Raw genomic sequence first — 27,480 nt, 5'->3', positions numbered from 1 at the left:
TAATATCCTGGGGTATAAGTCAAGATGCTATAAACTTGGTTTTTTGAATAGGAGGGTCCTCAGAATATGGCCATCCACTAAAAAAATGGTCAACACCAATTTTAAGAAGCAGTTTAGTGATAATGAAAAGGAAGTTCTCTAGGGTTAAATGATCAGAATGCGGACTCTAAACTCTGTCCTCGGTTATTTGTAAAAGGAGGATGATTGTAACATTCACCTCATAAATTAGTTGTTATGTTTAAATATGTTAATTCATTTAAAGCACATAAATAGTCTTTGGTCCGCAATAATGGCTAACTAAGATTTTATTTACACCTGTGATGTCTAAATAGAAAGTACTGAAAAGCTGGAACTGAAGTATTGCATAGCAACCTTAAGAAGCAAGTCCATTTTATTCTCACAACACCACATTCATTCCCAAATTCAATGTATACTTTTTTCTACCTGTCCTAAGCATCAGCTCATTTTTTCCCACCTCAGACCCAGTTCCTCATTTGTTCATGGAAAGGTTTATTCATTACTATTCCGTGGGTTCATTTAGAGCTTTTTCACATTGAGTTTTTTTCTAGTTCATTATTAAGGTTATATACCTTTCATTTATCACTAGCATTACATTTCCATTGTTTGCTCTTGGAAGGAAGCTTTTAATTTTTGCTCAGGGATGGATAAGTGGGTGTTTGGATGGATGGATTATTTTAATTCAATTGTTCTTTAAAAATACTGCTGGTATTTCTTCCAAGCACTTATTCTTCTCATTTCCAAAGAGTCTGCAGGTAGAAAGACTCTTTTCCCTTCTCCTACCATCTTTTACTGTGGTCTCCAAGATGCAAATATATCAAAGTCCTTACTATCAAATGTTCCAATTTGCCATTTTCATTAAAAATGGTTTTTGTACTTGTTACAAAAGAATTTACATTACAAAATGAATTTGCATTGGTTCCAAGAAGGTATGTTTTGAAAGGCAAGGATCATTCTTGACCTTGATAAACTTTTTTCTTTTGTTTCCCCTTAACAGAAGCGGACTCAGTATAAATAGGGCTGATAGTCCCCTTTGTGATAAAGAACTTCTAGAAGGTCAATGCAATTAAAACATTAAGGAAGAGCAGTAGTTTGTATGAGGGCCGGTTAGCTCAGTTGGTTAGAGCGTTGTGCTAATAATGCCAAGGTTGCGGGTTCGATCCCCGTATGGGCCACTTTTAAGTCTAACTGGGATCACCAAGAATAGAAGCAAGTTTGAAGAGTTTGTCAGCGCTATGCTTAGACGGCCTAGTTTTACAGTTATCTTTAATATTGCAGCCTGAAGCACCTTAGGCAAAATGTTCTTCGCTCTTAACACAAAGGAACAGCATAGCCTCTCCTCTCAATCATTAAAGTGTGATTATGACAATTTAGTTCCCCTGCCTACCTCTGAACTTATAACAGCCAGCAGGGGAATGCTTTTTCTTATCCGTTTAAACCTAAATTTGTAAATCAATCATCTATGAAGGCATAGGATTTACATATTCATCTTAGACTATTCATAAATTGCCCTGGAACATAAAATGGGGGTAGGCAATGGCAACCCACTCCAGTACTCTTGCCTGGAGAATCCCATGGGCGGAGGAGCCTGGTAGGCTGCAGTCCATGGGGTCGCGGAGGGTCGGACATGACTGAGCAACTTCACTTTCACTTTTCACTTTCATGAATTGGAGAAGGAACTGGCAACCCACTCCAGTGTTCTTGCCTGGAGAATCCCAGGGACGGGGGAGCCTGGTGGGCTGCCATCTATGGCGTCGCACAAAGTCAGACACGACTGAAGCGACTTAGCAGCAGCAGCAGCAGCAGCAGAGTCTCCTGAGTTCTTCAATTTATGCGTATCAATAGTGGATATTAGAACAAAATCAGTTTTTAAGAAGGAAAAAGGGTGAAATGGAGACCAGGTAGCAATTGTGACCAGTAGTAAAGATTGCTCACTCTACACCTCTGCAACCCTATTGCAATGTGCCTCCTGTACCCTGAAACTGCAGAAGTAAACTCTCCAATTCTCAGATCTCCTTGTCACTAGGATTTCCTGTGTCACATAGCTTTTGATGAGCAGATGTGCTTGTGTAAGACTCAGTTCAGTTCAGTCATGTCCTGACTCTTTGCGACCCCATGGACTGCAGCACGCCAGGCTTCCCTGTGCATCACCAACTCTCGGAGCTTACTCAAAATCATGTCCATTGAGTCGGTGATGCCATCCAACCATCTCATCCTCTGTTGTCCCCTTCTCCTCCTGCCCTCAATCTTTCCCAACTATAGAATCTTTCCCAACTATATTTCCCAACTATGTAAGGGTCTTTTCTAATGAGTCAGTTCTTCGCATCAGGTGGCCAAAGTATTGGAATTTCAGCTTCAGCATCAGTCAGTCCTTCTAATGAATATTCAAGACTGATTTCATTTAGGATGGACTGGTTGGATTTCCTTGCAGTCCAAGGAACTCTTAAGAGTTTTCTGCAACACCACAATTCAAAAGTATCAATTCTTTGGTGCTCAGCTTTCTTTATAGTCCAACTTTCACATCCATACATGAATATTGGAAAAACCAAAGTTTTGACTAGACAGACCTTTGTTGGCAAAGTAATGTCTCTGTTTTTTAATATGCTGTCTAGGTTGGTCATAGCTTTTCTTCCAAGGAACAAGTGTCTTTTAATTTCATGGCTGTAGTCACCATCTGCAGTGACTTTGGAGTCCCCCCCAAATAAAGTCTCTCACTGCTTCCATTGTTTCCCCATCTATTTGCCATGAAGTGATGGGACCAGATGCCATGATGTTAAGTTTCTGAATGTTGAGTTTTAAGTCAACTTTTTCACTCTCCTCTTTCACTTTCCTCAAGAGGCTCTTTAGCTCCTCTTTGTTTTCTGCCATAAGGGTGGTGTCATCTGCATCTAAGGTTATTGATATTTCTTCTGGCAATCTTGATTCCAGCTTGTGCTTTATCCAGCCCAGCATTTCTCATAATGTACTCTTCACAGAACTTAAATAAGCAGGGTGGGTGACAATATGCAACATTGACATACTCCTTTCCCGATTTGGAACCAGTCTGTTGTTCCATGTACAGTTCTGTTGCTTCTTGACCTGCATATAGATTTCTCAGGAGGCAGGTAAGGTGGTCTGGTATTCCCATCTCTTGAAGAATTTTCCACAGTTTGCTGTGATGCACACAGCCAAAGGCTTTGGCATAGTCAATGAAGCAGAAGTAGATTTTTTCCTGGAATTCTCTTGTTTTTTCAGTGATCCAACGGATATTGGCAATTTGATCTCTGGTTCCTCTGCTTTTTCTAAATCCAACTTGAACATCTGGAAGTTCATGGTTCACAAACTGTTGAAGCCTGGCTTAGAGAATTTTGAGCATTACTTTTCTAGCATGTGAGATGAGTGCAAATGTGTGGCAGTTTGCACATTATTTGGTATTGCCTTTCTTTGGGATTGGAATGAAAGCTGACCTTTTCCAGTCCTGTAGCCACTGTTGAGTCTTCCAAATTTGCTGGCATATTGAGTGCAGCACTTTAACAGAATCATCTTTTAGGATTTGAAATAGCTCAACTGAAATTCTATAACCTCCATTAGCTTTGTTCAAAATGATGCTTCCTAAGGCCCACTTGACTTTGCAGTGTAAGACTGGGAGAAATGAATATTGTGAGATAAAGGCTGAATAGCTCAGCCGACATACGTCAACCTAAATAAAGAGGTAAACTGAGACAAGTTCAAATTACCAAAAATAGAGTTTATTCAGGAATAGCAAAGGCATTACAATTCAGGAAACTCATGATATATAGCAAGGTAGGTCTATTGAGGTTTTGAGGTAGTTGTATTTATGATCAAGAATGCAAAAAGGGGCAAGTCCAGTCAGATTAGGGGCTATTCATTGATTAGGAGATAAGTCTCTGTCTTCTGTAAATTAGGCATTTTAGGGGAAATAAGTCTCTTAGCTGTTACCTCCCATTCTTCAGAGGGTGCACATGTGACATTTCATTTCATATCCTCTGGTTTGGTTTTAGCTTGAAATCCTTTCACACATGCAAGGTTGTTGGGGGTATTTTGGTTTATGTGCAGCTACTGTCTAGGATTTTGTGGAACCAGAAGTGGCAGCAGTAAGATTTCTACAGAAGCATTTTCATGTCTGGGTGCTTCTGGCGGTGTACTGTAATCTATACTTGATTCTGGTCTCCAAGAAACTGTGAATGCATAAGAAATCCCTTTTAATTTAACCTTATTTGTGTGGATTCTATTCAGGAACTAAGATCCCTGATTAGTTAACAACATTGTTCTCTGCAATTATGGTAAATCTATACAGTGGGAAATAAAGGCCAAAATAATTCAGTTAAAAAGGGTGATGATCTGTATTTGAAGTAAAGTAAAATTTAAAGGAGTTTAGGCAATTGATGGAATATAAGAGAAAGCCTTAACATTGGGAACACTGTAAATGACTTCTGACTTTTTAGTTAGCTTTTGCATGTGAGATTTACCCACTATAGATCAGTCTACAGTTTCTACTCCTTCATGGACTGTGATCATTTTACTTACCTCTCTGATTGAAAAATATCATATTTCTCTTTTTTCTTTCCTGTGCTATCCCACAACCGTAATAATATTTTCTCTTTACCCATTCCACTGATTATGATCCTTATTTCTCCTTTTATATTTCTATTCCTGTCCACATTCCTTGATTTTCTTTCTTACTCAGCACTTCATCCTAGTACCCTTACCTACCATTACCACTATCTGAGAGACCTTCACATTTCTACCTCTTTCCTACTGTTCTACTCTTTCATCCACATGAACTTCATACCCAGATATCAGATTTCCCAAGACAGCTTTCTTGGACCAGGCCTGTTGGAAGTTTGTTGCCAAACCTTTGATGATGACATAATGCTTCAAGTGATCTATGTCCAAGGTCTTGATAACTTATGCACCTTAGATAAAAGGTGCCTGAGAATTCTCACTCCAGCCCTCCTTATTACTCACATATGATTTTAAAATATATGTTATATAATATATTTATAAAATATATAAAACTGATAAAGTTTGAACAATGGTTGGATACTTGATGATCCTATTTTTGGTATTATCTTTAGATATGATAATGATATTGTGATTATGTTTTTCAAAAGCATCCTCATTCTTAGAGATACTTAAGTTTCAGCCTTGTGTCAGTCATATAGGAGCTGGGCAGAAGGGAAAAAAATCAGTAATACCGATTCTCTATTTAAAATATTGATATTGTATTCAATATAGTTTTTTTGCATTAATTTTTACTTAAAAAATACTTTGTTATTGTCTCTATTGCAAAGCTTTTTGGAAGTCTCCTAAATTTTGTGCCCGAGGCAAGTGTCTAACTCATCTTAGTAGGGGGTGTGTTAAAATTTATCAATGACACGTGTCTGAGATTCAAGCAATGTGTTAGAAGGAATGAGGGCTGGGTTATAGGTTAATAAATTGCCATGAGTTGGTAGAAGGTGTGAGACAGGCACATCGAATTCATCGTACTGTTCTATTTTTGCATATATACTTTTGAAGTTTTCCCAAACGATTTCTCTGTCAAACCTTCCCAACCCATTTAGAAGGCAGGGCCTAGAACAGCAGAAGCACAGGAAGCTGTAGTAGCTAGAAGTAACCACAGAGACGCAGAAACCTCCCAGGTTCCTAGAGGGGACCTGGAAATAAGGCCAGTGAAAGTAAACCATCCTGTCTCTCTATTCGACCCCAGAGGCTCACGTGTTGGTGGTCTTGTTTTCCTGGCAGCAGGCCTCCGCGATCTCCGCAACAAACGCCGTGAATCTCGTGCCCAAGCAAGACTGCCTGGACCTTCCGGGCAGACAGAGAAGGACCAGGCTTCGCAGCCTCTGACCTGATAAAGGCAGGACTTTGGTAAATGTCCAGACACCGAAGGCTGGACTAGAGCTGGCCCCTGTGGCGCATGTTCTTGCCCAGAAGCAGCAGTTTGCAAAAAATCAGGAGGTGTCGGCGGGCAAGGATGAAGGCAGGTAAGTTTCGGCGCTTTGTCCCTGGACCCCAACACAACCCCCGCGGGTTTGGAAGCTGAACCTAATCGAAGATTCTGCAGAGACGTATCTGGCGCGAGAGCAGATGGCATAGGCCTGGACGCTCCCTATCAGCAAAGTCCATCCGGAAGCGGCCTTGCCTTGTGGACGGTAACAGGTAGCGAGTCCCGGTTTCTGGGTGTGTTTGTGAGGGGCGGACACACGCAGGGAGAGATTCAGGCGCTTGAGCGACAGGTGCTGGAGAGATCACGTGCTCTAGATAATGATACCTAGTGGAGAACCGTTACCCAGAAGGCAGAAATGTTGCGACTGTGTCAGGCGCACTGTTTGATGATTCTGGGCATCAAATAAATATGAACTGTGTAGTGGTTGCGGGCGGGGTTGGTCATCAGAAAATAGCAATACGCCTCCACAGCCGGCCTGCTCTCACCTTAGAACCACTTGGAGGGCTTTTAAATTTCCCAGGTAATGCCAGTGTGCAGCGGGTGGAAATAACCACTGGACTACTGTCCGATCCAAGAAGTGCATCTGACTCTTCGTTCTTCTGGGCAGAAACCATTCTTCTAACACTGTCCAGTCGAAGCCATGAGGCCTAACTGGCACTTAATTTGTGTATAAAGGTTCTCAGAAGGAAATTTATCAGCAGGGTACTGAGTCCAACACTTGGATAATACAAGGAATAAGCAGAGCGAGTTCTCATTTTATCCTACTTAATCTGAGGCACTCAGCAGTATTTTTTTTCTGTTTAAGCAGATTTTTCTTCAATTAAAAAAAAAACCAAAATCATTTTGTAGTTTAAAAATCAGACATGCTTGAAGATATAGTTGTATATTAGCCCACAAGTTTCAGCCAGGTTGTGGCATGTGCTAGAATTTCTTTTCAAGGCTGAATATTCTTCCATTTGCATGCCTATGCCATGTTTTGTATATCCATTTATTCATTGATGGGCACTTGGATCACATTCACCTTTTGGTGATTGTGAATAATGCTGGTATTGCATATGAATGGACAAATACTTCCACAACACCCTGCTTTAAGTGCCTTGGGAGTGTATACCCAGAAGTGGAATGGCTGGATCATCTGATTGTACTTTTAATTTTTTGAGAAACTTCCATACAGTTGTTTTCCATAGCAATTGCTCCATTTTACAGTTCCACCAACAATATGCAAGGATTCCAATTTCTCCTTCTTCTTGCCAACACTTGTTGTTTTCTGAGTTTTTTGATAGTAGCCAATATGGGTGTGAGGTGGTACTGCTGTGGGTTTGATTTGCATATGCTTAATGATTAGTATCATCACACATCTTTTCCTGTGCTTGTTGGCCATTAATATATCTTTTTTGGAGAAATGTTTGTTCAAGTTCCTCTCTCATTTTTTGTTGTTTTTTGTGTGATTTTTTTAAAAGATTGAATAATCTCTTGGATCTGCTATTTTTTGTAGTAATGGTAGATAAAAAGAGGGATGCTCAGAAATACGTCTGGCATCATGTTCAGTTCTGGCTTCTTGAATATGTGTGTATAAAGAAGGATTCTTGTTTTCCAGATGGACGAGGTGGAGAGAGAGTACAATCTCAGGTAGCAGAATTGTAAACAAATGCAGGTCTGAGAAATAGCCTGCTGACCTTTGCTAAAGTGTATAGCAACAGGAGGTAGGTCTGGAGAGAAAGAGCTTTATAGATCTTGTAGGAGACTTAAAGGTGCATCTTGTAGTCTAATGTCATCCAATGGAACTTTGCATAATGGTGGAAATGTCCTACATCTGTGTTGTCCACCATGGTATTCACTGGCTACCTGTGGCTGTTGAACACTTGAAATGTGCCTAGTACTGTTGAGTCTATTTTACTGAATGTTGATTAATTTTATTAGCTCCATTCACCACATGTGGGGAACTTCTGGAAACATTTTTTAAAAGCAAGTGACTTCTCTAAAATATAAATTGTGAAAGGGAGGGTCTGTGACTTGGCTGACATGCTCCATCAACTCTACACTCTACTCCTTTTTTCTTCTCTCTTCCTATCTGGAATTCAGACGAGACTCCTGGAGGAACAGCAGCTATTCGCAGCCTATGGTAATGAAAGCCACTGAGCAAAGACAATTGAGCAAAGAAGACAGAAGGAACCTGGAAACTTCATGGCATTCTTGACCAGTGGTGCTAGCCCTGGATGGTTGACCTCAGGACCTCTTGTTAAATGACATATGCTAACTCCTTTCTGTTTAACCCACTGCAGTAGAATTTTATTTTGCAGTGAATCAAATTCTAACTGATGATATTGGCTAATGTGTGTTAGTACCTGCTTTGGGCCAGTGGACTTCTAAGAATTTTTATATACTAACTTTATTTTTTAAGCACAAATATATTTTTAAAATTTATTTATTCTTTAATTGAAGGATAATTGCTTTCTGTAGTAACATTTTTAATCCACACAGTGAATGACTTTATGAGATAGATGAAAGGAGCAAGCAGCATTAATGTCACCTGGAAATTTGTTAGCAATGCAGGTTTGGGGGCCTGACCCCAGAGCTCCTTAGGCAGAATCTCTGGGAACAGGGCTCACAGTCTGTGTTTTAACAAACCCTCCAGGTGATTCTAGCGTCTACTGAAGTTTGACAACTTTATAGATAGTGTATTTTTACTGTCCCCATTTTACAGGTAAGTAGACTAGAGCTGAATTTAAGTCATTTGCTCAGTGTCACACAATAGTAAGACTAACTCCTAAGTTTGTGTTTGTAGCCACTGTGTGACATCACATGTTCAGAATTCCTGCTCTAGAATAGTGACCTTCAATATTTCAAAGCATACCCCTTTGAAAAATTATGTACCCCTTGTACATTTTTAGATCAGCATCTAAAAATTTCAAATCATAAGTACAAACAGTTGTAAAGAATGTGATTTCCAGTACATTGTAATTTGTGGCATTTTAAAAATGTGTTCCATCACTCTTCTAAATGAATCTAAATACTGTAGTGAATATTTGGTTAATGGACTATCATCTATTTTAAAAAAAATAAATTTTCTTTAACATTTGACATTTTATATCCTCTCTTTTGTATCTGAACTTGTATTTTCATTCCCCCACTCCACAAAAACACATTGTATTGTAACATGGTTGTTTTTTTATCTACTCTGTTGTAGTTCTCTCTATGACTATATAGCTTTGAGTTAACAATTTGTTTCCTTCCTGCATTGTTATTGCAGTTTTTGCTACAGCAAATCACTGAGTGTATTAATATCTTGATAAGTTATAAATGTAAAATAAAATTGAATTGCAAACTCTTCTCTTAATGACATGGATGGAACTAATATTTTCTAATTAATTTGTGTATCCATGGATGTCCTGTTGCAAGACTGATATTGCAAGGTTCAGCATCAGTTTTATGTCTATTTAATAGAGATATGAAATAATTAAGTAGTTAGGAATTAAAGGAGTTTTGAAATATGAATGCAATTCCAATTATCTAACCCCTATATCACATGCTAAAATCACATTATCATTAAAATTTTCTGTTAGTCTATTGTTGACAACTGAATTGGACCCTCTTTCATGTTTGAAGGCACAGTTCAGTTCAGTTCAGTTGCTCAGTCATGTCGCTCTTTGCGACTCCATGGACTGCAGCACACCAGGCTTTTCTGTCCATCACCGACTCCCAGAGCTTGCTCAAACTCATGTCCATCGAGTTCGTGATGCCATCCAACCATCTCATCCTCTGTTGTCCCCTTCTCCTCCTGCCTTCAATCTTTCCTAACATCAGGGTCTTTTCTAATGAGTCAGTTCTTTGCATCAGGTGGCCAAAGTATTGGAGTTTCAGCTTCAGCATCAGTCTTTTCAATGAATATTAAGGGCTGATTTCCTTTAGGATTGACTGGTTGGATCTCCTTGCAGTCCAAGGGACTCTCAAGAGTCTTCTGCAACACCACAGCTCAAAAGCATCAACTCTTCTGTGCTCAGCCGTCTTTATGGTTCAGCTCTCACATCCATACATGAATATTGGGAAAACCATAACTTTGACTAGATGGGCCTTTGTTGGCAAAGTAATGTCTCTGCTTTTTAATATGCTGTCTAGGTTGGTCATAGCTTTTCCTCCAAGGAGCAAGTGTCTTTTAATTTCATGGCTGCAGTCACCATCTGCAGTAATTTTGGAGCCCAAGAAAAGAGTCTCTCACTGTTTCCATTGTTTCCCCATCTACTTGCATTGAAGTGGTAGGACGGGATGCCATGATGTTTGTTTTTTGAATGTTGAATTTTAAGCCAACTTTTTCACTCTCCTCTTTCACTTTCATCAAGAGGCTCTTTAATTCCCCTTCACTTTCTGCCATAAGGGTGGTGTCATCTGCACATCTGCTGCTGCTGCTAAGTTGCTTCAGTTGTGTCCAACTCTTCGGGACCCCGTGGGCTGCAGCCTACCAGGCTCCTCCATCCATGAGATTTTCCAGGCAAGAGTACTGGAGTGGGTTGCCATTGCCTTCTCCACTGCACATCTGAGGTTATTGATATTTCTCCAGGCAATCTTAATTCCAGCTTGTGCTTTATCCAGCCCAGCATTTCATATGATGTACTCTGCATAGAACTTAAATAAGCAGGGTGGGTGACAATATACAGCATTGACATACTCCTTTCCTGATTTGGAACCAGTCTGTTGTTCCATGTACAGTTCTGTTGCTTCTTGACCTGCATATAGATTTCTCAGGAGGCAGGTAAGGTGGTCTGGTGTTCCCATCTCTTGAAGAATTTCCCACAGTTTGTTGTGATCCACACAGCCAAAGACTTTGGCATGGTCAATGAAGCAGAAGTCGATGTTTTTCTGGAATTCTCTTACTTTTTCTATGATCCAGTGGATGTTGGCTATTTGATCTCTAGTTCCTCTGTGTTTTCTAAATCCAGCTTGAATATCTGAAAGTTCTCAGTTCAGGTACTGTTAATGCCTAGCTTGGAGAATTTTGAGCATTACTTTGCTAGCATGTGAGATGAGTGCAATTGTGTGATAGTTTGAACATTCTTTGGCATTACTTTTCTTTGGGATTGGAGTGAAAACTGACCTTGTCCAGTCCTGTGGCCACTGTTGAGTTTTCCACATTTGCTGGCATATTGAGTGCAGCACTTTCATAGCATCATCGTTTAGAATTTGAAATAGCTCAGCTGGAATTCCTTCACCTCAAGAAACCATCTGAGTCTGCAAAAGAATTTTGTTAATCAGTCTTTAAAGACATTCACTTTCTTACTGATAGCATTATTTAGAGTTGTTTTGTCAGATGCTTTGAGGAGACTTTGTGTCTTGGGGAAATATGATGGGTATGCTATTGGATGGTTGAAAGTTATCTCCTTTTTCTTAGTGGGAGAAGAGTTGCGACAAAAGAAGGTGGGAAAACAGAGAGTTTTCAGGCAGGTCAGTCCTAAATGAATCCACATGCATGTCCAAGATCAGGAAAATGATTCATTGTGTCCATTTATTCCCAGGGATATACATACTCTAGTTTCGATACTAAGTGATACCTCCTAAAATTACTATTAGCAGATCTCTTCCTCTATCCAGAAGCCTGGGAGGGTGGGAACTTAGCCCCTCTCCACCACCAGTGCTGCATACTTAATGTTGAAATGCATGCTACAAGACAAGTAGTTTAAGGAATCAGTTGGTGGCTATTTTTACTTCATGTGTTAGATATGAAATTAATACCTATAATATGTAGTATATATAACAGGGAACATATGTGTGTATTAATCTAAAATACTAATATTTTCCAGGTGTCCATAGAGATGAAACGTGAGGGTCACTCAGAGAGTCAGTAGCAGGACCCCAAGAAAGGGACAGAAAGAACAAAGATGGAGAGTGGCCCCCAGAGGCACTTGACACTCTTACCTGACACAATTCAATTTTCTATTATAACATTTCCAGCTTCACATTTTACATTATGTGCTTTAAAAAAATAAACAAGTAGAAATCTATTAGTTTTCTGTTGCCGCATACCAAGTTACCATAGTTTAGCAGATTATAACAATGCCCAAGTATCTACTCAGATTTCTGTAAGTAAGAAGTGTGAGCAGTAGGTAGCTGAGTTCTCTGCTACCTAGGGTTTAACGAGGCTGAAATCATACATGGGGCTGCATTCCAAGCTCTCACGGTGATGGTAGAATCCCTGCATTCTTGCTGTTGACTGGGTGTTCTCAGCTCCCACTGGCCACCAGCATTCTGTTGGCCCCCTCCATCTTCAAAGCCAGCAACAGAGACTCTCTCCCACTTCGAATCCCTCAATTCCTCTCACACTTACAATCTCTGACTTCAGAAAGAGCCCAATCCCTGTCGAGGGCTCACCTAAGTAGGTCAGGCTCTCTCCTGATTATCTTCCTTTTTTAAAGTCAGTGGTGCTATGTCGCATACCCTAATCATATCCACAGTATCAGGGATTGTGCAGGACTTGTACATCAGAGGGAGGGCATCTGTGTTACCACTGAATTCTGCCTACCTCAAGAAACAACAACAGAGGTTGGATTTGGGTAGAAATTGCCAGCAGCCCCCACTGACTGGAGGAGTTTAATCAATTCAGATACAACAGGCTCAGACCTTCTCTGTGGCAGAGATGGGAATGGCATGGTGATTTTAGATCTCATATGAGTCTCATGAAGGAAAGTATATAATTTAACTTCTGTAGGGATGGAACTTGGACATTGGTGTCATCAGCATTATAACCTAAACTACTTTGCAAACCAACCACTAGGAGATTGCTGTGTTTTCTCTTCAGAAAGGTTCAATATGAATAAAATCTTTGTTCCCTGGAACCTCATTTCAGAAAAAACAAACACTTCACTCACTCTTTCCCTACCCCATCCAAGGGAAAGAAACAAGAATATCCAATTTTGTTAAGGATGAGTCTTGCCTCTCCATGGAAACTTGATGTTTCTCAAACCATCTTATTCAGATGAGTTCTCAGGAGAAGCTTCCTTCCTTTTCCTAAGACGACCAGGAGCAAACACAATGCTGATGACTCTGACTTGAAACCCGAGGAAGCTCATGAAAATGACCCACTGAGCTGTCTAACTCCACTGGGGTTAGAGCACTATGAAATGTGGAATCTAGGTGTTTGATCTCAAAACATAGGCAATTTAACTATCAGGAAAAATTTTATCTGATTTCTGGTTTTCTTTTAAAGACTGCTTTAAAGGAAGAGTGTGAGTTTCTTCTAAAGAGGAAGGAAACTAACCTGCAGAATGGCAAAGATAATATGGGTATTCAGAGTGGCAGAGAGCCCTTCCTAATTTGCCAACCCTTCTTAATATATTATCTTTTCACTCTTCGACTGTCTTCCATGAAGTAGGGATTATTACCCCATTTAACACAAGAAGAAACTGAGGCTCAGAGAGTTGGTGGGAAAGCCAGAATTAGAGTATATGATTGTTAAGTTTTAAAGTCCATGCTCTTTCAAATCATCTTGAAGATGCCAGACTTCTGGTCCTCTGAATTTTAAAGAGAATAGAATTTAATATGCTGGAATTTCAATTGTTGGAGATAATATGGGTATTCAGTAATGGTGCTGAGTTCACTGGTAATGTGCTGGAAATAAAGTAGAGTTGGACCGATACCTCACATATTAGGTCAGAAAAAAATTAAAATATATCAGAGATCTAAGTTTAAAAAGAAGTAATGAACATTCTAGAAGAAATGAGTTGTTACTCTTGTTGATCTTGTATAGGGAAAAGGCATATCCAAGTTAGACATAAAACCAAAAGTAAAGACTGATAACTTCACCCTCATAGTCCAAAGTCTGCAGTGTCCAAAACTGCCACACAGTGCAAATGAACTGCTTGTTACATATCAAAACATGACTTAATCGACTCATTTAAAGAACTTTCTACAAATCAAAAGAGAAAGACCCAGCAATCATGAAGAAAAATGTTTCCAAGATATTAAAAAACAGAGAAGGAAGTACACATGGCTCTTAAACATAAAAGATGTTCAATAACACCACCACAAGAGAAGTGTAAATAAAAACTCCACTCAGTCAGTCAGTTCAGTCACTCAGTCGTGTCAGACTCTGAGACACCATGAACTGCAGCCTGCCAGGCAGGCCTCCCTGTTCATCACCAACTCCTCGAGTCCACCCCAACTCATGTCTATCGAGTCGGTGATGCCATCCAACCCTCTCATCCTCTGTTGTCCCCTTATCCTCCTGCCCTCAATCTTTCCCAGCATCAGGGTCTTTTCAAATGAGTCAGCTCTTTGCATCAGGTGGCCAAAGTATTGGATTTCAGCTTCAACATCAGTCCCTCCAATGAACACCCAGGACTGATCTCCTTTAGGATGGACTGGTTGGATCTCCTTGCAGTCCGAGACCATATTTTTACATTTCAAACTGGGAAAACAAAATAGAAGAAAACACTTGTATTCTGCTTTTGAGGAATCAACCATGCTTTCCAGAGTGAGTTGGAGTGACAGCCCAGGCAGAGTTGAGCTTTCACAGTAGGACGCTTTGGAAACAATGAGAATCCTCCTCACTTCCCTGGGGGCTACAGCGAACTTTTTTTCACTATTGCCTGAAGAGCAGATGGGGTCCAAATTTCCATTTCTCTTGGAACTCAGAGCTGAAGTATTTACATCTCTTTAGGCAGGTTGTTGATTTGGTCGGTTTTCCTATGATGGCAATCTAATAGAAGTGTGCAGGGAAATAATTCACACACTTAATACTGCCTACTGAAGCAATTTATTTAGGTTTGAAGACAAGCAGTGTTTACACAAATGGACAGAAAAACAGATATGTAATCTATCAAGTTTATTTCTAAAGGCCAGTATTCTCTCAGGAAAGATTTAGAAGAGCAAAATTTCGCCTACCGAGAGTGGGGTTCGAACCCACGCGGGCACTAGCCCATTGGATCTTAAGTCCAACGCCTTAACCACTCGGCCATCCCGGTTGCTGAGGACCAGTGTTCTGCAATTATTTTTTTAAAATAGAACCAATGTATTGTGCTGTGCATTTAAGAAAATACTGAGTTATTTTTGGCTTTGTGCAATTGCATCAAAGTATGAGGAGGATTATGACTGAGAAAACACAGCAAGCTCTCTGTGCTTTCTGAAACCGCTCACTTTTTCCTGTCCGCTCTCACTAGATCACCTCAAATCCAGAGAAATGCTTGTCTTTCCTCAAGTTGTTGTTGTTAGTTGCTAAGTCGCGTCCGACTCTTTTGCGACCCCATGTACTGTTTCCCTCCAGGCTTTCCTGTCCACGAGATTTCCAGGCAAGAAGACAGGAGTGGGTTGCTAGTTCCTTCGCCAGGGAATCCCGTCCCAGGGATCGAACCGGAATCATCTGAATTGGAGAATTCGCATTCATTAATGCTGACACACCAGGGAAGCCTAAGAAAAGAAGGACTACGAGAGTATCACAAAACTCTTTAGTTGATGCCTACTCATCAGTAGCTGTTGTAAACTCCAGAAGTGGAGGTCGAAAACTCCCAAATGGAGGTGCCGGAGATTGAACCCGGGGCCTCGTGCATGCTAAGCACGCGCTCTACCACTGAGCTACACCCCCGTGTCCCACTGAAAGCCGAAAAGGAACATACGAGGGGCAGGAGGCCAGAGAGTAGCAGAAATTACCACCCTAACGCCAAGTACAAGGTTTCTCGGGTACCTCTACCGAGGGCGCTGTCTCAGTTTTCCCTGAAGAGATTAGGGGTCTGCCTGCTGAATTCAACCCCCCATCGCATGACAAGAGACTGGGGCCCAAAAGACACTATATTGAAACGAGCTCACTTTGGGATTACATTTGGGAATCACTAGGGGACCCAGGAAATGGCAACCCGCTCCAGTGTTCTTGCCTGGAGAATCCCAGGGACGGGGGAGCCTGGTGGGCTGCCGTCTATGGGGTCGCACAGAGTCGGACACGACTGAAGCGATTTAGCAGCAGCAGCAGCAGCAACAGCAGCAGCAGTGAACCCAGAGGCAGTTCAAATTCGTGACTTTGATTTTAATGGCAAAATGCTTTCACTGACAGCCCAATATGTCCATAAAAGAAACACATTGGGCTAGGTATAGGCTGTGGTTGTTGCTCAGTCCCTGAGTCGTGTCCTACTCTTTGCCACTCCATGGACTGCAGCCCGCCGGGCTTCCTTGTCCTTTTCTATCTTCCGGAGTCTGCTCAAATTCATGTCCACTGATGCTACCTAACCAACTTATCTTTTGCTGCCCCCTTGCTCTTCTGCCCTCAGTCTTTCACAGCATCAGGGTTTTTCCCCCCAATGTGTCAGCTTTTTGCATCAGGAGGCTAAGGTATTAGAGTTTCAGCTTCAGCATCAGTCCTTCCAATGAATATTCAGGGTTGATTTCCTTTAGGATTGACTGGTTTGATCTTCTTGCTGCCCAAGGGGCTCTCAAGGGTCTTCTCCAGCATCGCAGTTCGAAAACATTAATTCTTCGGCGCCCAGCTTTCTTTATCGTACATCTCTCACATCCATACACGACTACTGGAAAAACCAAAGCTTTGACTGTATGGACCTTTGTCGGCAAAGTAGTGTCTGCTCTTTAACATGCTGTTTGTCATAACTTTCCTTCCGAGGAGCAAGCATCTTTTAATTTCGTGGCTGCAGTCACCGTACACAGTGATTTTACAGCCCAAGAAAACAAAATCTGTCACTGCTTCCACTGTTTCCCGTATATTTATCCTGAAGTGATGGGACCGGATGCCATGATCTTAATTTTTTTAATGTTGAGTTTCAAACCAGTTTTTTTTTTTTTTTTTTTTACTCTGCTCTCCAGGTGGTCTGGTACTCCCATCTCTTTAAGAATTTTCCTCGGTTATTTGCGATCCACACAGTCAATGGTAGTAGTCAATGGTAGTAATCAATGAAGCAGAAGTAGATTTTTTTTTTTTAATGCTATGATCCAATAAATGTTGACAATTTGATCTCTGGTTCATCTGCCTGTTTGAAACCCAGCCTGTACATCTGGAAGCTCTCAGTTCAGGTACTGCTGGCTACAGACAGAAAGACTAGAACTTCAAGTGCTTCCAGAAAAGACAGCACTTGTGACAATGGGGAATCCAATCTTTGCACTCAAAAGTATCCCCCGGAAGACTTATTACAAATGCAGATTCCAGAACATCTCTTTCGATGCTCCTTTAATAAATAGGATAGATTCCAAGAATCTTAATTTTACCAAGGACTCCCAGGTAATCCTAACATCGTCTTAAATGGCAACAGTCATTTGGAGTGCTGAAAGTTGTCATGGGGAATTTAAGAATCCATGAAGTAAGCTCCCAAATAGGAAATTTATGTATCTAGAGGAGACAGAGCTGAAATGAAATCCGGAAGCACAAGTTGGAATAGAATGAATTAATATTGAACACCTAATGTGTGAAAGTCTCTCAGGTAACCAAGAGAAACCCCACAATGAAAGGATCGTGTCAGTTGTATTAGATAAGCAAAGAGGGTCCAAGGACAACTGTTCAAGTTTCTGGGGAAGTCCAATTTTTACTTGTGGCTCAGCTGGTAAAGAATCCGTCTGCAATGTGGGAGACATTTGGGTTGGAAAGATCCCCTGGAGAAGGAACGGCTATCCACTCCAGGATTTTGGCTTGGAGAATTTCAGTCCGTGAGACTTTCACTTTCTTTTCAATCTTTACTTGGACTGTTCGAACTGCCTCGGTCCACAACCAGATCTTTCTTTTTGATAAATTCATGAAAAGAAATGGCCCCCTCAAGTCCTTTGGCTGTTCAATTCTGATTTTGAATCCCTGGTCAGATCAAATTTCCATTCCTAGAAGGGATTCCTGTCCAAATGTACTTCTTAAAGCTCGCGAAACCACTGAAATGAAAAACAACACATACTGACGGTTTTTACTGTGAGGGCTTCGTGGCTTAGTTGGTTAAAGCGCCTGTCTAGTAAACAGGAGATCCTGGGTTCGAATCCCAGCGAGGCCTTCCTCTTCTTGGCTTCTTTCATAAGGCAAAACCCTTAAAAGCAAACTCCATGGCCTCAGACCATCAATCTTCAAAGGCTGCTAGAGAAGATATTTTGAAGACAAGCAAAGAAGCAGGAGTTAGAAAGTTAATGGGTTGTTTTCTGGTTGAGTATTACAATAACATTTTGAGTAACAGTCGTTTTTCAGATGTGTCACTTGCAAATAATTTTTCTGTCTTGTCTTTTCATTCTTTGTTAAATTATCTTTCACAGAGCAAGTTTTAAAATTTTAAGGAAGTTCACCTTTAATTCTTTCAGTAGATAAACAGTTTTCCTAGCACCATTAGTTGAAAAGACTGTAATTTCTCCATTGAATGGTCTTGGCACTCTTGTCAAAAGCCAACTGATCATATATACAAGAATCTACTTGTGGGGTCTCTATTCTATTTCACTGGTCTTTATTTCTGGTCAGGACCACATGGATTTGGTTACTGTAGATTCAAAGTAAGTTGTGAGATTAGGAAGTGAGGGGGCTCCAAATGTATTCTTCTTTTTTAAGATCTTTTAGGCTATTTGGGGGTTCCACAAGAGTCAATGTTAATTTTAGGATGAATTTTTTTTTAATCTCTAAAAAAATTGGGATTTTGATAGGGATTGTATTGAAACTGCAGATCACTTTGGGCTTTATTGACATTATAACCATATTAGTCTTACAATTCATGAATACAGATATCTTTCTAGTCACTGATATCTTAATATCTTTTTTTTTCTTTTTCTAAAGTTTTTTAGTTTTCAGTGTAAACCTCTTCCTCCACCTTGATTAAGTTCATTCCTAAACATTTCATTCTTGTTGATGCAATTGTAAAAGGAACGTTTCTTAATTTGTTTTGGATTGTTCATTGTAAGTGAATAAACATGCAACTGATTTTTGTATGTTGAATTTTGTATCTTTCAATTTTGCTGAATTCTTTTATTAGCTCTAATGTGTGTGTGTGTGTGTGTGTGTGTAAAATCCTCAGCACTTTCTATATATGACATTATATCTTTCTCTTGCCTGCTTGTCCTGGCTAGAATTGATAGTACTATGCTGAATAGATGTAGTAAAAGTGAACACCTACGTCTTGTTCCAGGTATTAGAGAAAAAGCTTACACTTTTTCACCATTGAAGATGCTAACTGTGACTTCTTGATAAATGACTTTTATCATGAAGATAAAATAGTTTCCTGCTATTCCTAGTTTATTGATTTTTTTTTTTATCATGAAAGAATGTTGTCAAATGCTTTTTCTGCATCTATTGAGATGATCCTGTTCTTTTTTCCTTCATTTGGTTAATATGTTAAACCTTGCTTACATTCCAGGAATGTATCTTATTTGGTTGTGGTGTATAATATGTTGCTGTATTCAGTTTGCTAACATTTCGTTGAGGATTTTTGCATCTATGTTCATCAGGGATATTAATCTGCAGTTTTCTTCTAATGGTTTTGATATTAACGGAATGCAGTCTTCATAGAATGAGTTATGTTCCATTCTTTTCAATTTTTTGGAAGAGTTTGAGAGGGACTGTGTTAATTCTTTAAATGTTTGGTAGAATCCACCAGTGAAAACGTCTAGGTTGGACTTTTCTTTGCTGTAATCATTTGATTACTGCTTCAATATACTTAACAGTTATAGGTCGGTCTGTCAAAATATCTTTCTTCATGTTTCAGATTTGGTAAATTGCGTGTTTCTGGGAATTTGTCCATTTCACTTTAGGTTATCCAATATGCAGTCATACAATTTTCCATAGTGTTGGCTTGTAATACTTTTATTTGTGCAAAATCTGTAGTAATATCCCCACGTGCATTTCTAATTTTAGTGATTTGAATATCTTCTTTATGTTTTTCTTTGTAAATCTAGCTAAACATTTGTCAAATTTGTTGAACTTTTCAAAGAGCCAAATTTTGGTTTCATTGATAATTTTTCTATTGCTTCCTGCCTGCCCTTCCTGATTGCCAGTCTTACCTGAGTGCCTGCCCTATGGATTTGCAACTTGCTTAGCCAGTCCCCACAACTGGCACTCCCCACTTTCTTCAATAAATAACCCCACCTCCCAGTATAAAAATATTTTCCTGATTCTACACAAATTGACCACCTCTCGGTAACCAGCAGGCGTATCAACAATATTCCCAGAACTTTCTAGTAACTACCCACTCTACCTACTCCCAGGGGACCACTTTTCTGACTCCTAACAATGCAAAAGCTTCTTGTCTACGCTGTAATGTAAGCAATTGGCATCATAGAATACATTCTCTTTTGCGCGTGGTTTCTTTTGGTCTGCAGGTCTGTGAAGTTCATTCCTATACGTTATAGACTTTCTTTCTTGTTGCGTTATAGTTTGTCACGCTAACAGACCTAGGCAATTGCAGATGAGCACTTGGAAAGTTTCTATTCTCTCGACTAAAGATCACTGGATATTTTGGTAAATAGCCCTGGATTATACACATGCTTTCATCCATCCTGACGAAAAAAACAGGGTTAAGCAGCGTTGTTTCCGTAGTGTAGTGGTTATCACGTTCGCCTAACACGCGAAAGGTCCCCGGTTCGAAACCGGGCGGAAACATCAGCTTTTGTTTGAGGTTTCCAATTGACCACATGGTATCTTTGTTTATCTTTAAACACAGGACCCTTCCTCCGTAGCAAGAACAAGAACAAAGTACCAAGCCACAATGAAATTCGCACTGACAACTGAGAACCGTCAGCGGAGTGTTTTCATTCAGATTCTCTCTTGAGGTTTACAGAGAAGTTATTCCTTAACCAATACCCTACCTGTTCTGGGACGAGGAAAACACGTATTTAATGAAGACAGAGAAACTCCTGAAGGAACAGAAGGAAGATGGTGAAAAAAGCAAGAGGAAAGTTGAGGAAGTTATTAGGCAGACGGAGCACAGGATGAAAGGCGTCAGAGGTTTCTCTCCAGGCCTTTGGTCTTCGCTGAGGACGAGAGAAAACTATGTGAAGACATGGCCTCAAAGGGATACGAAGCCCCTTTGCATGAAGCCAAGGGCAGAGGCCTGGGAGGGCAAACCAGGTGCCTGGGAAGCTGAAAACGGCAGTTATTAATCAATATATGGAAATGCTGCTTCTAGTTTGCTTAGGGAAACTTTCTTGAGGACGGGAAACAGAGCGAGCTAGTTAATATCCTTTCTCCTCAAGTCTGAATTCATGCCTTCCTCGGTTATCCGTAAGGAAGGACTTCGGGGGCTTTGCTCGTCTTGTTTCGAGGTTCCTCCTCTGAGCTCAGAGCAGCTGCTGAAAGGAAGATGTCGGATGATTGGCAGATTGGTAAAGTGCAACGTGGAGGGGAGTACTGAGGTCATTTAATTCTTGGGGAAATTGATCTGAGACCAAGCAAATAGGGAGAAAAATATATGTATTCTGACAAAGTAGCTGATCTTTAATATGGTAAGGAAGAGGACAAGCAGAGGCTAAACCGGAGCAGAGTGGCGCAGCGGAAGCGTGCTGGGCCCATAACCCAGAGGTCGATGGATCGAAACCATCCTCTGCTAGAACTTTTGTGACGTCTCCAACACACGGTCTCTTGAGAGAGTGTATTTGATTTTCTAAACTTCATTTAGGCTTTAAAGTTTTCCTTTTTTCTCCTTAAATGACTGCACAATTTCCTTCTCGTTCAAAAGATTAGAGGCAAGTCTTATCTTTAGAGGAAGAGTTGACAAGTTTCATGTTTATTTCCAACAAATTAACTTTTTGTGTTCCAGAGACTATACACTGAGGTAGGATATAATTTTTTATTTTCTTGCACATTTTCTTACACTCAAAGAAAAAACATTGATATTTTGCCTGAGATCATTGGTTGCTAAAAACCTATATTGCCTTTTTACTTGAGTGGAGGGGGGGGTGGTTTCAGGTTCCTTTCACTCTTTTGTTCATTCTTAGGCATGATTTATAACGTTCAAATTAATAGAAACATACTGTGAACTCTTCTCTGAAGTAATTTATGTTACAATAATTGAGAAGACACCTTTTATACACTATCCCTGTTCATACTTACATAAACTGGATTCATGGGAATGTTACGAGAAAAAGAAGCAAAAATCTTGCATGTGGAATGATAGAAAACAGTAGACTACATTTAAAAGTTTTTTGTGCATCAGAATTCCATGGAGAAACTAGCAGAAAAATAGTTTTACTGATATATTTGCAAAAGAAATTGAGAGAAAATGTCTAATTTAAATAATTTAAATGAGTGACTATATATGATAAGAAAATATAAATTCTTCTAAGCAGTGAGAATTCACAGAGGAAAATATCAAAAGAAAATATATTAATAACAATTTGCAGGAGGTGGACCTGTTTCATTCCTTTACTTCACTGATGAATATGTTCTGATTCGGCAAAACCAACCATTTTTAACTTATTTTGCTTGCATATTCCCCTAAAAGCACTTTTAACTGAAAATGTCCAGGCACAGGAGATTTGTTGAATAAACTGAGACATATAGACTCAGAGGAGAAGTACCATGCAGCTGCAGAAAAGATATGGAGTGATTTACAAGAGATACTGTTACTTATGCGAGGGGACGTACAGATGAAGATTATAATATGCTATATTTTTTTCAAGAAGGAAGGGGAGTCAGGAAAACATATGTGTTTTCCCTTTTGAACAGAAAACAGCAAAGATAGACCAGTGAAACTGGCTATCTAAAAGTGTAGTAATAGTTCTGGGGTACCTGAAGTATTGGGTTGTCCAAAACCTTCATTAAGACATTGTGGAAAAATCAGAATGAAGTTTTTGGCCAACCCAAAACAGGGCTGGTGGGAGAAATAAAGAAGGAACAGGAAACAGTGGAAGAGAGAAATAAATAGGAGAGTCACAGACTGTCCTTGAAGTGTGGCTCATAGAAATCAAGAGATGTTCCCCAGAGATTGAACCCTTGGCTTTATTTGCGTAAACTATGCTTTCAGTTCAGTCACTCAGTCATGTCTGACTATTTGCGACCCCATGAACTACAGCACTCCAGGCCTCCCTGTCCATCACCAGCTCCCAGAGTTTACTCAAACTCATGTCCACTGAGTTGGTGATGCCACCCAACCATCTCATCCTCTGTCATCCCCTTCTCCCCCTACCTTCTGCCTTTCCAGCATCAGGGTCTTTTCCAATGAGTCAGTTCTTTACATCAGGTAGCCAAAGTATTGGAGTTTCAGCTTCAGCATCAGTCCTTCCAATGAATATTCAAGACTGATTTCCTTTAGGAGGGACTTGCTGTCCAAGGGACTCTAAAGAGTCTTCTCCAACACCATAGTTCAAAAGTATCAATTCTTTGGCGCTCAGCTTTCTTTATAGTCCAACTCTCACATCCATACATGACTGCTGGAACAACAATAGCTTTGACCAGACAGACGTTTGTCGGCAAAGTAATGTCTCTGCTTTTTAATATGCTGTCTAGGTTGGTCATAGCTTTTCTTCCAAGGAGTGAGCGTCTTTTAATTTCATGGCTGCAGTCACCATCTGTAGTGATTTTGGAGCCCAAAAAATAAAGTTGGTCAGTGTTTACACTGTTTCCCCATCTATTCGCCATGAAGTGATGGGACAGGATGCCATGATCTTAGTTTTTTGAATGTTGTTTTAAGTCAACTTTTTCACTCTCCTGTTTCACTTTCATCAAGAGGCTCTTTAGTTCTTTTTTGCTTTCTGCCATAAGGGTGGTCATCTGCATATCTGAGATTATTGATATTTTTCCCAGCAATCTTGATTCCAGCATGCACTTTATCCAGTCCAGCATTTCTCATGATGTACTCTGCATATAAGTTAAATAAGTAGGATGACAATATACAGCATTGACATACTCCTTTACCTATTTGGAACCAGTCTGTTGTTCCATGTCCATTTCTAACTGTTGCTTCTTGACCTGCATACAGACTTCTCAGAGTATAGGTCAGGTGGTCTGGTATTCCCATCTCTTGAATTTTCCACAGCTTGTTGTGATCTACACAGTCAAAGGCTTTGGCATAGTCAGTAAAGCAGAAGTAGATGTTTTTCTGGAACTCTCTTGCTCTTTCAATCATCCAACAGACGTTGGCAATTTGATCTCTGGTTCCTCTGCCTTTTCTAAATCCAACTTGAACATCTGGAAGTTCACAGTTCACGTACTGTTGAAGCCTGGCTTGGAAAATTTTGAGCATTCCTTTACTAGCGTGTAAGATGAGTGCAATTGTGCGGTAGTTTGAGCACTCTTTGGCATTGCCCTTCTTTGGGATTGGAATGAGGACTGACGTTTTCCAGTCCTGTGGCCACTGCTGAGTTTTTCAGATTTGCTGGCATATTGAGTGCAGAACTTTCACAGCATCATCTTTTAGGATTTGAAATAGCTCAACTGGAATTCTATCACCTCCATTAGCTGTGTTTTGTAATGATGCTTCCTAAGGCCCACTTGACTTCACATTCCAGGATGTCTGGCTCTAGGTGAGTGATCACACCATCATATTTATCTGGGTTGTGAAGATCTTTTATGTATAGTTCTTCTATGTATTCTTGCCACCTCTTATATCTCCTGCTTCTGTTAGTTCCTTACCATTTCTGTCCTTTATTGTGATCATCTTTGCATGAAAACTTCCCTTGATATCTAATTTTCTTGAAGAGATCTCTAGTCTTTCCCATTCTATTGTTTTCCTCTATTTCTTTGCATTGATCACTGAGGAAGGTTTTCTTATCTCTCCTTGCTATTCTTTGGAGCTCTGCATTCAAATGGGAATATCGTTCCTTTTCTCCTTTGCCTTTCACTTCTCCTCTTTTCATAGCTGTTTGTAAGGCATCCTCAGACAGCCATTTTCCCTTTTTGCATTTCTTTTTCTTGGGGATGGTCTCAATCACTGCCTCCTGTACCACGTCATGAACCTCCATCCCTAGTTCTTCAGGCACTCTATCAGATCTAATCCCTTGAATTTGTCACTTCCACTGCATAATCATAAGGGATTTGATTTAGGTTATATCTAAATGGTCTAGTGGTTATCCCTACTTTCTTCAGTTTAAATCTGAATTTGGCAATAAGGAGTTCATGATCTGAGCCACAGTCAGCTCCTGATCTTGCTTTTGTTGACTGCATAGAGCTTCCCCATCTTTGGTTGCAAAGAATATAATCAATCTGATTTCGGTGTTGACTATCTGGTGATGTCCATGTGTAGAGTCCTGTCTTGTGTTGTTGGAAGAGTGGTGTTTGCTTTGACCAGTGCGTGCGTTCTCTTGGCAAAACTCTGTTAGCCTTTGCCCTGCTTCATTTTGTACTCCAAGGCCAAATTTGCCTGTTACTCCAGGTATCTCTTGACTTCCTACTTTTGCCTTCTACTCCACTATGATAAAAAGGATATCTTTTTTGGGGTGTTAGTTCTAGAAGGTCTTGTAGGTCTTCATAGAACCGTTCAACTTCAGCTTCTTCAGCATTACTGGTCCGGGCATTGACTAGGATTACTATGATATTGAATGGTTTGCCTTGGAAATGAACAGAGATCATTCTGTTGTTTTTGAAATTGCATCCTGGTACCGCATTGTGGACTCTTTCATTGACTATGATGGTTACTCCATTTCTTCCAAGGGATTCTTGCCCACAGTAGTAGATATAAGGATCATCTGAGTTAAATTCACCCATTCCAGTCCATTTTAGTTTGCTGATTCCTAAAATGTCAATGTTCACTCTTGCCTTGTCCTGTTTGACCACTTCCAATTTGCCTTGATTCCAGGTTCCTCTGCAATATTGCTCTTTGCAACATCAGACTTTACTTTCATCACGTCACATTCACAGCTGGGTGTTGTTTTTGCTTTGGTTCAGTCTCTTCATTCTTAATGGAGTTAGTTCTCCACTGATCTCCAGTAGCATATTGGGCACCTACCAACCTGGGGAGTTCATCTTTTAGTGTCCTGTATTTTTGCCTTTTCCTGCTTTTCATGGGGTTCTCAAGGCAAGAATACTGAAGTGGTTTGCCATTGCCCTCTCCAGTGGACCATGTTTTGTCAGAACTCTCCACCATGACCCATCCATCTTGGGTGGCCTTACATAGCATGGCTTATAGATTCACTGAAAGAGGGAAACTATGCTTTATCACATCTTAGATATCTCAAACAAATGCTGAAACCTATATGACCTATAAGTTTTATTTTCTGGATCTCTTCAAAGCCTGCAGGGTTCACCAAGGAAAAGACAGTTTTTAATGGCACCAGCACCTTTACATAAGTAAGATAACTAAATAGAGATCCAAAGGACTGAAACCTAACTCCTGAGATTTCTGTACTCCAGGATATCTGGTTTATATCTATGCTTATTCAATGTGTTCTCAACTTTTACCAGAAGCTTGAAATTACACAATGAAACATTATTTGAATCTCCAACCTCCCCTTCTTTATCTTCTTATTTCCCTTCACTTTAAAATGTCAAATGCCCTAGGAGAATGCTTTATGGGCAGTGAAATGTATTAAAAGAAAATCTAATCAGAAGATCCTAGCATTGTCATAAGTATACGTAAAGGGAAATAAATTTACGAAATAGATAAAATTATATAGACATTAATAAGTGACAAAGTTGATATTTCAATTCAGTAGGTAGGCAAAGATAATTTTAAAATAAACTGTGATGACATAACTAACTGCCTATGGCAGAAAATAGAGATGAACATTTACCTTCAACAAGTAACAAATCACATTTCAGATTGATTAGTGATTTAACTACAAAATATAAAATAATAAAGCATGCAGTTGCAATTAATAAGAAAACTCAGAAGAAAAAATTATTTACTTGGAAACTGTAGCATAAGAAATGTTTGAGCAACTACGGCTTAGTAAAAATATGCTTTGGTGAAAGCCTACAAAAAAAGTAAGCGATCTTAAATGGCAAATTCACATAAGAAAAAAATCTACCTGAAAATTAGAAATAATGGGTCTAAGAATGAGATGATGGTGAGGGAGCTGCTTTGGTTTATCACTTCATTGTTTTAACCTAGGACAGTATCCTTAAGCTATCTTCATTTCTTAGAGTCTTTATGAATTGTCATAATATTCTGATGCTCTCACATTGCCTTCCAGTGGTCCTCTAAATTGTTTCTTCATAAGTTTAAATCGTCCTAAAGAAGATAATTGCCAACATTTTCATAATGAAATTGGTAAAATTTGAACATCAAAATAGTCCAGTCCATCGCTGAATTTTATCCATTGGTACCCAAGAGCAATTTGATATATGCTAGCATCGTTTAAAAGTATACTCAATATACTTCTGTAGGTCCCACCGAGATTTGAACTCGGATCACTGGATTCAGAGTCCAGAGTGCTAACCATTACACCATGGGGCCTACTCTTAATAAAGTTCTGCTAAATTCTTTGATGATGTAATTCTTCCTCCCTAAGACCCTTGATGCGGTTTTCTAAAGGGTAGAAATAAATTCTGCATTTCCTCCTCTAGGATTAAGTCATGAACCCTTACCTGTCACATGCCTGTATCTATCTTCTAAGCCAGACTCTACTGGAAAACATTGCCTCCCTAATGTTAGGAATTCTCCTCTCCACCCACCCATTCCCACGGAGTGCTCGGTTTCATGACA

At 39.9% G+C, this 27,480-nt stretch overlaps 7 non-coding genes across 7 annotated transcripts; 4 read left to right on the top strand and 3 right to left on the bottom strand.

The window, feature by feature from the left end:
• The first annotated feature begins 1,119 nt into the window (after positions 1–1,119).
• TRNAI-AAU (transfer RNA isoleucine (anticodon AAU)) lies at positions 1,120–1,193 on the top strand. The gene has a single exon. It is a non-coding gene; the product is annotated as a tRNA-Ile (tRNA).
• A 13,643-nt stretch (positions 1,194–14,836) lies between these two features.
• On the bottom strand, positions 14,837–14,919 carry TRNAL-UAA (transfer RNA leucine (anticodon UAA)). Its single transcript has one exon. It is a non-coding gene; the product is annotated as a tRNA-Leu (tRNA).
• Positions 14,920–15,464: 545 nt separating this feature from the next.
• TRNAA-AGC (transfer RNA alanine (anticodon AGC)) lies at positions 15,465–15,536 on the bottom strand. The gene has a single exon. It is a non-coding gene; the product is annotated as a tRNA-Ala (tRNA).
• Positions 15,537–17,848: 2,312 nt separating this feature from the next.
• Positions 17,849–17,922, top strand: TRNAT-AGU (transfer RNA threonine (anticodon AGU)). The gene has a single exon. It is a non-coding gene; the product is annotated as a tRNA-Thr (tRNA).
• A 2,506-nt stretch (positions 17,923–20,428) lies between these two features.
• On the top strand, positions 20,429–20,501 carry TRNAV-AAC (transfer RNA valine (anticodon AAC)). Its single transcript has one exon. It is a non-coding gene; the product is annotated as a tRNA-Val (tRNA).
• An 874-nt stretch (positions 20,502–21,375) lies between these two features.
• TRNAM-CAU (transfer RNA methionine (anticodon CAU)) lies at positions 21,376–21,447 on the top strand. Its single transcript has one exon. It is a non-coding gene; the product is annotated as a tRNA-Met (tRNA).
• Positions 21,448–27,159: 5,712 nt separating this feature from the next.
• TRNAQ-CUG (transfer RNA glutamine (anticodon CUG)) lies at positions 27,160–27,231 on the bottom strand. Its single transcript has one exon. It is a non-coding gene; the product is annotated as a tRNA-Gln (tRNA).
• Between the last annotated feature and the right edge of the window lie 249 nt (positions 27,232–27,480).

Source organism: Muntiacus reevesi, chromosome 20 (assembly GCF_963930625.1).
Source record: "Muntiacus reevesi chromosome 20, mMunRee1.1, whole genome shotgun sequence".
Lineage (NCBI taxonomy): Eukaryota > Metazoa > Chordata > Mammalia > Artiodactyla > Cervidae > Muntiacus > Muntiacus reevesi.
This window is presented reverse-complemented; position numbering and strand designations above follow the sequence as displayed.